This window comes from Rhinatrema bivittatum, chromosome 9, assembly GCF_901001135.1.
Source record: "Rhinatrema bivittatum chromosome 9, aRhiBiv1.1, whole genome shotgun sequence".
NCBI lineage: Eukaryota > Metazoa > Chordata > Amphibia > Gymnophiona > Rhinatrematidae > Rhinatrema > Rhinatrema bivittatum.
In genome coordinates, this window is record NC_042623.1 from 156,066,951 (window position 1) to 156,083,475 (window position 16,525).

General features: G+C 43.6%; 1 protein-coding gene across 1 annotated transcript in view; it reads left to right on the forward strand.

Moving 5' to 3' along the window:
• Nucleotides 1-16,525, forward strand: part of LOC115098742 (glypican-5-like) — a 1,173,655-nt gene that overhangs the window by 821,821 nt on the left and 335,309 nt on the right. The window lies entirely within an intron of this gene.

The window sequence follows — 16,525 nt, forward strand, 5'->3', positions numbered from 1 at the left end:
GGCCTAGCCCTGGCCAGTTGCCGGGGCTTAGACTGAGACTCGAGCAAAGCCAAAGCCCAGACCTGGGAAATTTCCTGATGCCCCCCCCCCCCCCCCCCCCATTCTTAGCAAATTTGATACTGCATCCCAGCCCAGCCCTGACACCAGGGTGTCACCCTGGACCCAGGCCTGATGCCGCGACCCAGCCCAGAAGCCAGGTCGTGATGCAATGGCGCATGGCATCAGTTGACGAAGAAGAGCCAAAGTAAGGAGCTCCAAGTCCTATGTTCCAAGCTTGAGCTAAGGCCAAGGCATTGGGACCTGACTTCTGGACCAGCCTAGGTATGGGCTCTCTCCTAAGCTGAGGCCCAGGTGTCAGAACCCAGCCTCTGGGTCAGACTCTGGCATCAGGCCTGGGTCCAGGTTGAGGCCATGGTGTCGGGACCCGGCTTCCATGCTGGGCCCTGGCTTAGGCAAAGAATCAGGTGTTGGGTCCAGGCCTCCAATCCTGTGCCTTGTGTAGGGCCTAGGTCGAGATCACAGATACCTACTGTGGTCTAGGCCTTTGCAAGACTGAGGCTTTGGCCTGGGCTTAGGGTGAACCCTCAGCCTTGTCTAGGACTATGCAGTGGTAGGTCACCTTGACCAAGGTCCTATGCAAGGCCCCGGCTGTGGATCCACCTCAGACTGGGTCAATGGGGACCGGGAAGGATCCTGGCCCTGGCATTTTTCCAGATGTGAGGAATGGGTGGGGAGCACAGAAATCCTGGGAGGCCACATTTATTTCTATTTTTGTTTTTTTTTAATCAATATTAATTTTTTTTTTTTTTTTAACTAAAGAAACAAAAGAAACACTACATGAAACAAAATTTGTGGGGAAAAAGTCCCTCAAAAATGAAAAGAAACATGAAACAAAATTTATCCCTTCCCACCCTTATAATTTATTTGCATTTACCCTTTGTAAGTTGGGTTATACGCATGTAACTAAGGAGATTTTCTAACATACATGTGGCAATGAAATTACCAGTTTTACCAATTAGTCTACCAGTTCACCCAGTCCATCTGTACATCATTGAGACTCTCCTGGCTCTTCAGCCTCAACTCCCCCAATTTTACCCAAACCCTCCAGCCAGTCAGTATTTCACTTTTAAAATATATACAATCACTTACTCCAGATATAAAGCAGGTGTTAATATTAGTAAGTAAGCTGCCAAATCTGCATGCGTAAATTGCTTACAAAATAACAATGTTGGTCCTACCCCAGAACGTCCCTGGCCCCTTTTTACACATCCAAATTTACTAGCAACCCTTAATTTTGTGTGTATTTTGAGGTTTCTAAAGTAGTATTTATGTAAGAAGTAGGGCAGCAGAAGCAGTGGCATCAAAACCCACAAGGCACAGAGTGCAAAGCAAGGCATTAAAAATAGTAGCAATAACACCCCAAGACATTGAATGAGGAGGGGTAAAACAGCAAGCACAGTGGTATCAATACTCCAAGACACTGTGGAGAGTAAGGTAGAAAGAAGAGGGATATCAAATCCTCAAGGCACAAAGTAAAAGCAAGACAACATGAAGAGTGGCATCAACACTGCAAGGTGCTGAATCAAGAGAGTAAGAGGCAGCAGCAGCAGAGTGGGTAGAAGCAGCATCAGTGGTGACAAAATCCTAAGGCATCCAGAGAGGGGGCAGAGAAGAGGCTATTTCTTTTTGGGGGCAAAAATATCCCAGTGAAACCAAGAAAGGATAATTGTCAAAGATCTCCACCCAGCCCCATATGCATGCGTAGATGAGTGTGCAGAGATCTACTATAATATTTTATAATCTGCCCGTTTTTGGTTTACAGAGATTATAAAATATCTGTATATCCGCCCTGACCATACACTCGTATATTTCAGAGCATGCAAATATTTGCAATGATTTGAAAACACATACTTTCTCTACCTATTTTATAACATATATATGTATATTTTAAACATGGAAAAAACTACCATTTAAATAAAACCCTTATTTACATTTTTTAAAATATGTGCACGCTCTTGTCACAAGTTTGCCGATACTGCCATCAGTTTATCCAGTCCATCTCCAGTTCACTGAGACCCTCCTAGCTTTTCACCCTGAACTCCTTCAGTTCACTCAGACCTCTCATCCAAAAACAGCAGACAACAGATGAGTCTATCAGTTGTGCTACTTAATTAGCAGGTGTAAAATTGTGCAAATAAGTTTCCAAATGTATTTGCTTAAATTCCTTATAAAATATCAAATCCTGTGTATACCTCTTGGTCATATCTTGGAATGTCCCTAGTCTACCCTTTTTTTTTGTGCAGGTAAATGTGCACAGGAATGTGAAACTATGCATATACGTTTGTTGTATATAAAATATGTATGCAAATACAAGTCACTTATGCGTGTATATGCTAATTGTATGTGCATAACTCCTTTGAAAATGAACTCAAAAGAGTGGCTAGGCAGCAGGACTAGACCAGGCCAGCAGCAGTGCATGGACTGAAGCAGTGAAAGCCAGCATACCTCCTCTGTGCTCAAAATTCCTTTTTATAATCTTCCTTCTAACGCTTAACTCTGAGAAGCAGGGAGTGTATCAGCATATGTGTTCACGCTCTGAAATCACACTCCTAAGTGACTGAAAATGGGGCCTGTTCAAGCTTTGCTTTCCCTTTCACTTACATGGGAAGCTGGGATGAAAACTGCTTGCAAGTAGGGTAATTATTCCTGCTTCTTCCTCTATCCTCTACTGGCTTCAGGATATTTGACTAAAAAAAAACAAACCATGCACTGCATGCTCTCCCCTATTTTCTTTTGCAGGTTTATTTTGTTTTGTTGCTTTCTTTTCAAATGAATACACATCCATATTCAATGTTCATATTTATTTATTTTTCATATATTTGCTGGGTCTATTAAGAATTTCATCTGTAGCACATTTATGCTAACACATATATTTCAAAAGTGAAGCTTGCAGATATTTTAAAACTATATTGGTGGGTTTTTCAGGAACATTTCAAATGAATATGCAGAGCACTCAACCGTAACACCTGCCACATCAGTCAGTGATCAGTTTAACTCTCTGGTGATCACCGTTTTTGAAGATCTGTCTGTCACATCCCCTGATACAATGGCTTCTTCTACTCTAGATGTTGCTCAAACCTCGTCAATGAAATCCAAATACATAACAGACTGCTGCCGTTGAATTGTGTTTTATGTGCAAGTGTAAGCATTGTTTATTACAATGAATCGCAACCCTCTCCTGGACTCACACCTAACCAGTCACATTTTCAGGATATCCATAATGAATTTGCATGAGATAGATTTGTATGTGTTGGAGACCCAGGGATGGAGATCTATCTCATGCATCTTCATTGTGGTAGCCCTGAGAACCTGACTGGCTAGGTGTGCCTGCAGGAGAGGGTTGGGAAGCTCAGGTTTATTATACAGTACTCAATAAATAGTTGTATAGCTATTGTTTCTCTGTTTCTTTTTTTAACTTATGATGAAACTTACATTATCCGTAAATATCCAACATCCATGGCCCTATCCATTTTTGGAATAACGATGTTCTACTGTACTGATCACAAGGAATATTTTTGATTTATCAGCAATTGCAGGTGAATTTTTATAGAAAACATTCTACAAAATCTAGAATAATTCCAAGTTTCCTTGTTACATATATCTTTTCTGAATAGAATTTTTTTTGTCTATCTGCTCAATGAATCTGAAATTCATTTCACACGAATAAGTGAAATCTGCTAAACTTGTTTTAAAGAATCATTTTGAAACTGGTGAAACAATTGCAATCACTTATGTGATAAAATAATTACAGCTAATAAAATAGAGGAACATGTTCTTTAGGCTCCCCTAAGATAATTAAAACAGAGTGAATTAAGTGAATTACAGTCCCACTGACAGCTTACAGTAATTGGAGGCAAGGTTATTAAAGGTTTTGTTAATAATTTAAGAATCTGGAGAATGTGATTTCCTGTTTCTTTGCCCAGAGGTTGACTGTTAAAGCAGCAGTACATTCACAACCTGCTTAACTATGTCACAAAGATGGCAGATTGCACAGCATCCTCTGACTTGTGTTTGCTTTCATTAACGAGAAATCCATATTCTTATCTGGAACAATGAATCCCAGAAGCATGAGAGTGTGGAAATTGACTTTAACCCTACCAGAAATATTCAAGTTGAAAATTAGCATGTGTTGCCTCTGTATTTATATGCTAGCTTATAGGTCAGTTTTCAAAAAAGACTAGAGCACCTATCTTAGGGGCCGATGCAATATGCCGACGCACTCTTAACAAGCAGTTAGATGCGGGTAAAATAGACGCTAATCAATCCCCTAATGCAATAAGGGGATTAGCGCCTATTTTATCCGCATCTAACGCGGAGTGAATGAGATAGCGCTCATCACATGCAAATGCATGAAATGAGCCTATTACTCATTCACTCCCAGTGCAAAAAGATAAATGTGCATCTCAGACGCACATTTATCGCTCAGATATTGACACCTGCCTGCGTCGGTCTTCATAACGCGGCGGTCTGCCAGTAATTAAAATGGCCGCCGATAAACTCGGGGGCCGTTTTCATTACTGGCAGACAGGCAGCCGCGGCAGGTCGTGCTAGGAAGGAGGCGCTAAGGTCGCTCAAGCGACCCTAGCGCCTCCTTCCTAGCATGACCCCCTAATTTAAATATTGCATGGTGCACCATGCGTGTGTTAAGAGAGCGGGCGCTGACTGTTCAGCGCCCGCTTTCTACGCGCCTTTATTGCATCGGCCCCTTAGCCAGCCAAATTTTGGCTATGCAGGATAGGCTTATATGGGAGGAGAGCATTTTCTTCCCCTCAGCAAGTAGCCCTGCCCCTTACAAACAATGCAGCTTGAGGCTTCAGCTGGCCTGCATGCCCTCAGTGTGACAGTGGTCTCCCGAAACTTTGCCTGCATGTGTCGTCAGCATGATATTTGTGCTCAGGAGGAGAGCGACTTTTAAGAACTGGTTGTGTTTGGAGCTAGCTCGTAACAGAGTGGCACCATCTGGGTCCACAGAGAAGAGCAAGAGGAGTATTGAGAAGAAGGATTCTAGGGTAGGAGTTCCTGGAAGTCCAGACAAAGTGTAAAATAAAAGGTCCTGAGTAGAAGGGGGATTCCCTGGAAGTGGTACTGGGAGATGCCAGAGGATCGGCAGCCTTTCTGGGAAAGTCTACCGGATTTAGAGACCGATTCAGCCCCAATCAGCCAGCGAGAGGACAAGAAAAGGAACCCATAAGAAAGGATTTCAGTTACCAACCAGGAGAGGGCCCAGAATGAAGGGGTGCCTGTCCCAAAGAGCTGACCTGTGCTGGGGAAGGACAGTGAAAAAAGACTGTGATTTATTTTTGGTGTTTATTATGTTACAATACTGGTTACATTGTATTGAAGTGTGCCAGACTTTTTGAACTTTGTTTTATCCCGCCATCAGTTCAGTGAAGATTTTTGCTTTGAACAACAGCACTGGCGTTGAGTGTCTTTTTGAAGTGACTGGACTGGCAAGCAGGAAGACCCCTCAGGACCCTGAAAAAACTGTACTTTTCCACTCTCTGCAGGAACCCTGGGAGCTCATGGGGCCTTGCGTGTTTTGTAGCCCTCACTGTGTGCCCCCTTACCCCAGACCAGAACAGGGCAGGGGCTACTCTTATTTTTAGAATTAGGATGTTCTTCCTAAACATAGCCAGCTGGTGAAACTTAGGTGGGGGTAACTTAGCAGTTTAGGCCAGTCAATTTTCAAAGCATTTGATCTAGCTGGTGAAGGTCTTACAAAGATTTGAAAACAGTAGAGATGTGCATTGATTTTTTTTTTTTTTTCATTTTGGGCTTCGTTTTCAGGCCCCCGCGGGAAACTTCATTTTTCCCAGTTTGGGGGGGGGGGGGGGTTCGTGGGCCCCCGATTTTCAGGTTAGTGCGTGCTAACCCAAAATCCGAATTTTTCTGAAATTTTGGAAAAATTCTTTTCGGTTTTCGTGCCCCCGAACCATGCCGAATTAGACAATTTCGCTGAAATTGTCTAATTTGGGAAAAACGAATGCACATCTCTAGAAAACAACATTAATAGTATATTCCAAGTATATTTAAAGTAACAGGGTACTGGGTTCAGTCACCGTGCTTTACACTGGTTTGAGTCTCTTATTTGCCAGCGCTCAGGGATGTCCTGGACCAAGAACAACTTGGGATGCAGGGAAGAAGGAAAGTGGATGAAGGAGCTCTATTGTTTAACCCTCGACCAGCAAGAGCAAGAATCAACTGTGTGGGGGCAGAATTACATAAAATAACAGAGTTCCATTGGAAAATCTCTATGGTTCTGCTGAAAATTAGTGGATCTGTGCATCTGCCTTTGGCCAACCATCACTTTTCATGTACGTCTTCCACTTTGCAGCAGACTGCCACTGTAGTCATGGGAAGAAGTACTGCACAGTTATCACTATGTCTCATTTTGTAGAGGATCTTTTTTATTTTATGTATGAGGCATTTTATATGGTACTGCCAGGAAAAGGACCCCCTAATGGCATTGCAGTTCAGGACTAGAGTCGTAGCTTTTACACCAGCCAAGCACCTGAAGCAAGTAGAAGTGGAAAGAGAGAAGTCTAGCTAAGGGAGCCCTGGAGACCGCACCCCTGGGCAACAGGAATTGGCTGGGGCTCAACTAAAAGGGGTTACTAGGAAGTAGGAAGCTGTTCCCAGTAACCTGCCGTTTGAAACGGAACCTACTATTTTTGGAAGTACAACTTACTTTTAAGTCAAGGTTCTTTTCCAAGCCATACTAAAAATCACATATTTTTTAAGTTACTGCCAAGCTGTGTTTTTTCTCTCACAGCTGACGTTGGATTTGCTGACCGCTGCAGACTATTTTGGGAAGGATGGGTGGGGCAACCGAAATCTCTGCATGTATGGTGCAATAAAGGAACTCCTCTATGTTTTTGGCTATACCTGCTGGCCTAAAGATATTTTAAGGTGCAGATGCACTTCGGGGACAAAACTCAGACTATTTGCATCGGGATAAAGACTGCGGGTAATTTTCATTTGCGCCTGCAATTTTGTGCTGTAGTTTTGATTTGTTTTGTTTTTTTTAACATGGAAAATAACCTATGCATGTTACTTTTCCTCCCGAGACGGATTTTAAGATTATGGCACCCCAAATTGGAGAGCCGCACGGAACATTCTAACTTTCGGAGAATTTTGCACCCTAGGCACGTGCCTAGGTTGCCTATCCCTTTATGCATCCCTGCTTTCCTCGCCTGACTTAAATGCATTTCCAGGCAAGTCCTTCTCTCAATGCAACAAAATGTATGCACATCACGAAGCAGTGCATATGATTTCAGCTGCAGTGGGGGAGGGCATCTCTCAGACGGCCAGTTTATATATGGAAGTGACTTTGAAAACTGTGCTTTGATGGGGGAGGCGGACAATAATGAAACAACCCCTGGGTATATTATGCCCATGGGTCTGCAAGCTAATTTTCCAAAGAAATCTCCTCCCAGAGTTTTCTGTTGAACATATAGACAACCGGGGAATGTGGTTATTTTGTACCCATGTACTTTCGCACCTACCTCGAATCAGGCACCAAATTACCTATGGGAAGATTTATATGACATGTGGGGCTTTCAAAATGAAGTCCCTCTCCCTCTCTCTCTGCCACGATTCACTTTTACCCGCAGTGAGGGGGGAGGCAGTTTTCAAACATCCCTCCGTATGTATGAGGCATTTTATATGGTACTGTCAGAGGACCCCCCTAATGGCACTGCAGTTCAGGACTAGAGTGGTAGCTTTTACACCAGCCAGGCACCTGAAACAAGTAGAAGTGGAAAGAGAGAAGTCTAGCTAAGGGAGCCCTAGAGATTGCACCCCTGAGCAACAGGAATTGGCTGGGGCTCAACTAAAAGGGGTTACTTGGAAGCTGTTCCCAATAACCTGCCATTTGCTACAGAACCTACTGCTTTTGGAGTGCAACTTACTTTTAAGTCAAGGTTCTTTTCCAAGCCTGCTTCACTGTGGACTTGCTATTGACTCCAGCTTTTGGCTTTCAAGTCCAGCTCTTTGTTCAAGCCTGCTTCATTATGAATCTGTTGCTGACTCCAGTTTCTGGCCTGCGAAGCCAGATTCTGAGCCAAGCCTGCTTCTGTGTGAACTGTTCCTGATTCTAGTTCTTGGCTGGCACTGCAGCTTGCTACTCAAGCCCATTACTGTTCCTGCGTGCAGCCTGCCGGACTCCTGACTGCCTTCAGCCTGTCCTAGGCCCAGTCCTAGCACCCCTCAGCCCTACCCTGCATCTGTGGTGGGGACCTGGCAGGTACTTGCAGGTACTATGAAAGTATTGTTGTCTAAGCTGGGGTATTTTGGTATATTTACAATGAGGAATATTCCTACACATTTTTGGAATGTTTTAATAGTGAATAAGTTTTAAAGGAGATACCACAGGGTATGACTTTTAAATGGCTCTGACAAGTACATAAATATTAAGAGGAATTAATATATGACAAGTGGCCATAGATCAGATGGTGGTTTTATAGAACAAGCACTTTTATTTTGTTATATTCCCCCTCACATTTGCAATGTATACAGTACTTGTAATATTACTTTTTGAAGGCATTTTACCAGGTGATACTTGATGGATATATGGCTGTTTAAAGGAGGAAGGCAAATCTTGTCTAGCCCTTTCGTTGATTTCAAATACTGGGAAAGGGAGAGACCAGGGGGAAGGGTCCCTATACATGTTTGTAATAATATTTCTAGACCTCTCAGGGTTGGATACTATGCCACTCCCTCAGGAACCTGGCCCCCTGCATCTTCCCCCTGAGGTGTAGATGACGTGTGTATGGCATTCCCTCTCTCTCACTCCTCTTTCCCCCCTCACTTCTCTCCCCTCCCTCTTTCACAGTCCTCCAACCCTTCACTTTTACTATCACCCCATCTCCTTCCTTATTTTATTTATTGTGAAACCCCTTTTTTGTGGATTTGCACAGTTTCCAAGGGCACATAAAAGAATTTCTGTTGGGGATATCGTCAACTGCCACTTCCCCAGTTTTGCCAAGTCCCAAGGAGTGGATCCTTTCTAAGGGGTGAAAGGCTTAACCTTTTAGGCCCAGGTAGTGGAGTGGAATCCTCCCTTACGTGGATTATTGTCCCTTATCTTAATGCTGTTACTTCAGGAACAAGCAGGACGCAGAGCGGGTGTTCAAAAAAATTTTACTTTGATTGAGCAAAATTAAAATAATGTCCAATCACTGTGTTACTTGCTTTTTCATATCCTTGTTCAATCTGGGTCTTACTTGGGGAACCTCTCTCTTCGTTCCTCTGTGCAAGTGTCCTTAGTACTACTTTCTGGGTGTAGCTCAATCCCTTTTCTTTCTATGGGGCTAAGGCCCCAACCAGGAAGGGAAACCTATTGAGGGGAGTCCCCTGAATCCTGAGAAATCTTGTACCTGACATCTAGCAGAGTCCCAGATGTTCCCAGCTTGTGTCCTGCCTTGCCCAGGGTGAAGATCCAATTGGGGTTTCCAATTTGATCCTGACGTCTTCTCTTCTGGACTCCTTCTATAGTTGACCTCTTAGAAGAAAAGGTCTTTTTCTGGATTCCAGAGTGAGGAGGGTTGTTCCAAAAATGTCCTCACCAAAACACAAATTCTTCAAATCTAAACTTCACCACTGGCTGAGGAGTCACTGTAATCCTCTCAGTGGAATATCCAGGTCTTCTCCCTTCTGTCCCTTGGTTATGGGGGTTGCCTCACCAGCAGGAACAGAATTACACCCAGGCACAACCAAATTGGGAAAAAACATCTTACTAAAGTCCTTTTTACTCTCAGGAAGGGATAGCCCCTACCAGGCAAATAGTGCTCTGAGCAGTCTCCCAATCCAAAATCAGAAAAGGAGCCAAACGGCTCCTAACTAATCAAAATCTAAACTCAATTAACCACACACACTAAGGCTCCAATCTCCCATTCTGGGCATCCTCAGGAGGAGGAGGTGCTGCAGAAAATGGTCTGTCCCCTTCGCTATCACCTACAAGGGCAGGGATCTATGACCACTTAGAGAGAGACCAGGAAGTCCCCATAATTGAAATACATACAATGCAGATTACAATAATACATACACATTGAACATTCAGTCACTTTCCCTCTCACCTCCATTTCTCCGTTCTTTCATCCTTTCTTTTTTTACTTCCCTCTCTTCACTCTTATCCCTTCCTTCTTGCTTTCATCTTTTTTTATCTCCCTTCAAACTTATTTTTACCTCCCTCTTTTCCTTCCCTCATTCAACCCCTTCCTTCTCTCTGACTCCCCTTCCCTTTCCTTCTTAGTGCTCTCACTTCAGCCCACAACCTCCCTTCTCTCACCCCACTCTTCTCTCTAATTCAATCCATGCCCTCCCTTCCCTTTACTCAGCTCTTTCCCTAACCTCTCACCTTCCACCCTTCACACTTACTCTTACCTCTCTCTTTCCTTTCTCCTCTTACCTCACATCTCTCCCCTTTCATTCATCCGCTTCTTCCCTTCCCTCTCATCTCCCATCCCTTACTCATGCCCCAAAAACCTTGCTGTCTCTTGATCTTGGCTGGTGGGGCCTGGCCTTCCCGCCAGCAGCTGTTTCCAGGATGTGTTTGCTCTAGCTCTGCTATCACTAGTGGGCCCTGACCTCGCCACCAGTGACCGCTTCCAGGTCACAGGTCGTTTGGCTCTGCTAGTGCTGGCAGGACACGGCCTCCCCACCAGTGACTGTTCCCAGGCTAATGCAGGTGGAAGATGACCTCCCTGCCAGCCTTTCTCTCATTCTTACATGTGTCTTACACTGGTGGGTCTGGGAAACCCTGCCAGCCCTGTTGCCAGTGCTGCTGCACCTCAGATGAAACAAAAAGCCCAAAACATCTGCAGGCCGGTTCCAGCCACCAGAAGGACAAGTACAGCAGGCTTGAATATTCAGCTCCATGTTGGCTGTAGTCGGGGGGAATCATGCGCTAAGGTTTGGAAATGAAATGTGAAGCCTTGTGCTCTGATTAATGTATATTATAAACTTTAGTTTAAAAGAAATATATTATCATGCATATTTATTTTATGTATTTATTTAGAGCTTTTCTATACTGGCATTCGTGATACAATCACATCATGCTGGTTTACAAGTAACAGGGGGTGTAGTAACCTTGAACAATTAACAAGTGGACAGAAGCAAAGAAGTTACAATAAAACAAGGGTGTTAGAGCGGGGGTAGATTGCAATCATCAAGATTCTCCTATAGATGTAAACAATATTGTAGCTTGTTAAATCTATGCCTACAGTACCTGAATATAATCCACTTTGAAGTGCCAAAAGGCAGAATACAAATAAATAAAAATAAATGTTGAACAAACTGTTAATTTCTGTTTGAAAGCTCAGTGATAATGGTTTTTGCCAGAGAGCTGCCTCTGATTTGTGGGCATTTCTTCCTAATAGGATCCTATTTCAGCCTCTTTCTCTAGCAAAATGACCATGCAGGATAGGAGAATAGTAAGTTCCAACTGATAACCCTTCATTCACAGCAGACAAATTGATATCCTTTTTGTCTTTCTACTTTCCTCTGCCAGTCTTTGCAATGATAGTGGTGACCCTCTGAGCAAAGGAAATAAACTCACTCTCTTTGGCATCTGATATATTCCTATCTTTTCTCTGGCTTACAAGCATTTCTGCTGACTGGTAACCAGAGGTCCCTACTTACTGGTGACTGTAAGCACTGCCTCTGCCTCACTTATGTCCTCCTAGGAGGAATTGTTTAGTTTTTTGACTGAGGTGGAAGAGGTTGGTTGGACCTGAGACCTTGCAGCATATACAGAAGAATGAAATTAAATCTGCTCCTGTTTGAAAAATAGAGTTTATTTCAGTTTTATTTGCCTGAAACAGGAAAATCTTATTTGAAATAGTAACTCTGCAATGTCTCAGGTGAATTACTTGGTTCAAAAGAGATGGAGGAAAAAACTACTAAAGGGTCTGCCCCTTGCTGAGTGAGACAGTAATGTTTGAATTCATTATTTTCCACTAAAAGAAAAATGAGGGATCTCAGCTGCACTTTGATGTAAGCTGAGCTGAAAGATGCTTGTTCAACTTGTATAAAATGTCAGATTGCAGCCTTAATCAGGGCCAATGGTCTCCCATGATTTTGTGGCTGTGGTAAGGGTCGTAAAATCCGGCCCTTACCATGGAATTGGCCAGGCCCTGTGGAACTGCCCTGAGAGACTGGGATCCAAACAAAAGTGGAAGCAGAAACAGAGACAGAAATATCTTTCCTGCATTGTTCTTCCTCTCCCCCCCCCGGCCTATGCACTCTCTGTGATGCCTTCAGTGACCATCCTGGGGTAGAGAAGAGTCAGAGGAGAAAATAGTGAGTGGATAAGGAGAGAGACAGGATCACAGAGAGTGTGGAATGGGAGGAAGGGGTTGGGAGGGAGTATGGAGTGTAGGGCTTGAGTATGTGAGAGAAAAAATTGAGATCAGAAAGAGGTGTGTGAGCAAAGATTCTCTCCCTTCCTCTACCAATTCAAGATGACTCCCTCCCTGATCCAGGATCTTCCTGCTTATCTGGGAAACATATAAAAGATATTCAGTGGCATGCCTTTAGCACTGAATATGTACCGCCTTAGTTTTATAAAATAAAATAGAAATTAGCATTCAATTTGGGGTACAGCGAATATATGGGGTCACAAAGGTCCCCTGCCAGCTCTTCACTGTCCCAGAACTCTTGTTTACATGCCTCACAAGAGCTCCTGGAGATATGGGGGTTCCTCCGGTGGGGGGGAGCCCCTGGTGCAGTCATGGATATAGTCATGCAGTTTACACTCACTCCATTCTTCCTTGTCGCTGGTCAGTGGAATTCTCAGATGGGAAGTATTTCCACTGGAGAGTCAGGTAGCAAATAACCGCAGAGTCTGAGAATGGTGTTCAAAGAAAAATTTACATCAAAGTTTGAAAATCAAAATCCAGGCCTGAATGAAGAAAATCAAAAGTAGCATCAGGAAAATAATAAAGCAGGCAGTATTCCTTTTGTCCATGGTAAATCCTCTAGTTGTTCTTCTCCCAAATAAACCAGTGTCCAACTCTAGAATTCCTTCCCTTAGACGGTAGGAAAATCTCTTTCAAGTTCCCACATGAAACAAGGGCTTGAAAGATAACAAAACTCCTTATTCAAAATATAGATGTTTCAAAACAGATAACTCCAACAGGCTGTAGAAAAATCTCAAAGTGTCCAAAATTTCTAACTTCTACTGTTGACTGGTCACAAGGACGAAATATTCAGAACTCAGCCCTTCAAGATACTGGGGTTTACCCTCCTATCAGGTAACTGGTTCGAAATCCAAAACTTAAAAAAAAAGAAAACTTCACTCTCAAATGTCTACTCTCCTTAGGCACAGTTCTCCAGGGACCACTCCTGATCAAACCTTTTAGGAAAAGGCAATGACTCTCAACTCTACAAACTCCTCACCCTCTCGCTCTGAGCAGACCACAAGGAGAAATGTATATCCCTGAGCACATAGCCCACAAATAGGTGAGATTATAGCAAGAAGAGGACCCCCAAAATGCAAAAGCCCCTAAATGATTTCAGGGCTAAATATTAGTGGCAGGCAAAGCACCTTGAATACTGTGTGCAGTTCTGTTTGCCACATCTCAAAAAGATATAGTTGCACTGGAAAAAGTACAGAGAAGGGCGACCAAATTAAAGCCTTGGAATGGCTCCCCTATGAGGAAAGGCTAAAGAGGTTAGGGCTATTCAGCTTGGAGAAGAGACCGCTGAAAGGGGATAAGATAGAGGTCTACAAAATCATGAAGGAACTTGAGCAGGTTAATGTAAATCGGTTATTTACTCTCTAAGATAATAGAAGGACTAGGGGGCATTCCATGAAGTTAGCATGTAGCACAATTAAAACAAATAGGAGAAAATTATTTTTCACTCAACGCACAATTAAGCTCTAGAATGTGTTGCCAGAGGATGTGGTTAAGGCACCCAGTTTAGCTGGGATTTAAAAAGGTTTGGATAAGTTCCTGGAGAAGTCCATAAACAGTTATTAATCAATAGGGAATAGCCACTGCTTGTCGCTGGCATCAGTAGCATGGGATCCATTTAATGTTTGGGTACTTGCCAAGTAGTTGTGACTTGGACTGGCCACTGTTGGAGATAGGATACTGGGCTTGATGGATTCTTGGAATGACCCAGTATGGTATACCTTATGATGTTATGGTCGCATACAAATATACAACATAATTGCCACAAAATTTGAGAATGTTTGCTACAAAATTTTCAGACCTCTTATGTAGAATTTGCTTTTGAAATGGTTCAGGAAATAGGGAACTGTACCTACATAGATACTGTCCAAATCCATTGCCAACAGCTCTGGCATGAACAGGTTGGCTCTAAAATATTAAATGAGAGTAGATAACAGTCTTTCTCCATGATGGAGTCATTTTGTTTGTTACTTTTGCTGATGATGTATATAGAGGATAGGCCATATGGATTCAGAGTTTTCACCCAGACACAGACTAGTTTGAAGGCCACAGGCTAACCTCTAAGTGAACTCCTATTTACTGTCTTGCACTGTGAAATGTTTATGAACAGGCAAGAGTCTGTTTATTTAGTTATTCTACTAGGTCTATGATGATAAATCTAGCACTTAAAGTCTGAGAGAGAATGATAGCCACACAGCTGTGCCTGAAAATTGATAAGAAATCAGAGGGCGGGAACATCACTACTTTCACAAACAGGAGAAATAGCAGAGAGAGAGAGAGAGGGGCGAGAGCACTGAACATGATGGTACAGCCAGATCCTTTCAAAACATGTATGCTTTGTATATCCATGTAGCAATTGTTATCATCTACCATTACTTCTTCTGTGTAAGCTGATTGTATTCTGTTCTAGCCTCCTATTGCTCAAATAAACTCACTTTCCTAAATACCTGGAACCGTGATGTACTGAATCAAAGTTTATGTGTGGTTATTTGTGTAGGGAATTAGCTCCTGGGTTCAGGCCCCCAGGTATAATCCCAGTAATTGGGTGTGTTCATATGGGATAAGCCCCTCAGGTAGCCCCCAGTGTAGACCTCAGTGAGATTACCCCCCCCCCCCCTTCAGGTCAGAGCCCCTGGGCAGAATACCAGTGTGCACAGTCTGAACTCGTGACACCCCACCACTGGAGAACATAACGGAAACTGACAGATCAGTACCTGAAGCTGGTACAGGGAAAGGACAATGTGCATGACAAATGTGGTTCTCAAATCCTTTTTCACAAGGAAATATCCTTGGTTATACAGATATTTCTACTGGACATACAAATATATCTTTGTATTACTCAGTGTATCCGGCAAAATGCTAAGAACTATCAAATTTCATGGAGAAATATGCATGATTCTTATCTTCACTTGACAAAAGAAATGCTTATTAGCCATGTTTTATATGAAGGGTACAGTCTATGGTGGAACACAAATGTAAAATTACTCTTTGGAAATCTTATTTAATGCAATTATAAGAAATATGGTAATCAAGATTTTGAGACACATACCCATTAAAGAACAAACATTATTTACCACACTCTTCTAGAAATTATTTTTCCATGGTGATAAGTATAAATAATATTAGAGGTGTGCAGGGATACAAAATTAATTTTCGGTTTTCGGTTTGTTTTCAGGAAGGTTTTCCTCATGAATTTAGGTCTGTGGAATGTTTGATTAGTTTCATTAGTATAAAAAATCAAATAAAAAAAAAAAGAAAACTGGGCCTAGCAAGGCCTACCATCCTGTTCCCACCCAGAAAAATGCTGGGGTCAGGATCCCCCCTGGCCATCACTTAACCCAGTCTGGTAGGAATCTGCCGGTGAGGCCTAGGCCCAGGCTGAAGCCTCGGCCTTGCATAGGCTTAGGTTGCAGCAGCAGCCACAACATCAGCCTTGGACTATGAAAGTCCAACACAAGGCTGATGCCTCACCCTCAGCATTGGTCAGAGATTGGGCCCTGGCCTGATGCCGCAGCCCTGACGCCGGGGCCTCAGCTTGGACCCAGGCACAATACTGTGCACTGGGGTCATGCCAGAGTTAATTAACTATGGCGCATTCACCCTGGCAGACGGCACCATTTTGATGGGGTGAATGGGCCGGAGTTAATTAACTTACATGACCCCCCCAGTGCTTGGAATCAGTTTAAAGAAAGAGAGGGATGGTGTCAAGGAATTTGTGAGGCCTGGGCTTCAGCCTGGGTCTGACCCTAGGCCGAGACCCAGGCATTGGGTCCCAGCCTCCAGGCCAGACCCCAGTGTCAGGCCTGGGTCTGGGTCAAGGCCCCAGTGGCGGAACCCAGCCTCTGGGCTGGGGCTGCAGCATCATTTGTTGGCCTGAGCTCCAATCTAGGCCAAGGTCCAGGCATTGGGACACAGCCTCTGGGATGGAGCTGGGTCAAGGCCAAGGCCCCAATGTTCAGACCAGGCCAGGCCTCGACAGTGGGTCTGGGTCGATGTCAAGGTCTCAGCATCAGGATCTGGCCCCTGGGCCATGCTGCAATGTCCAGGCC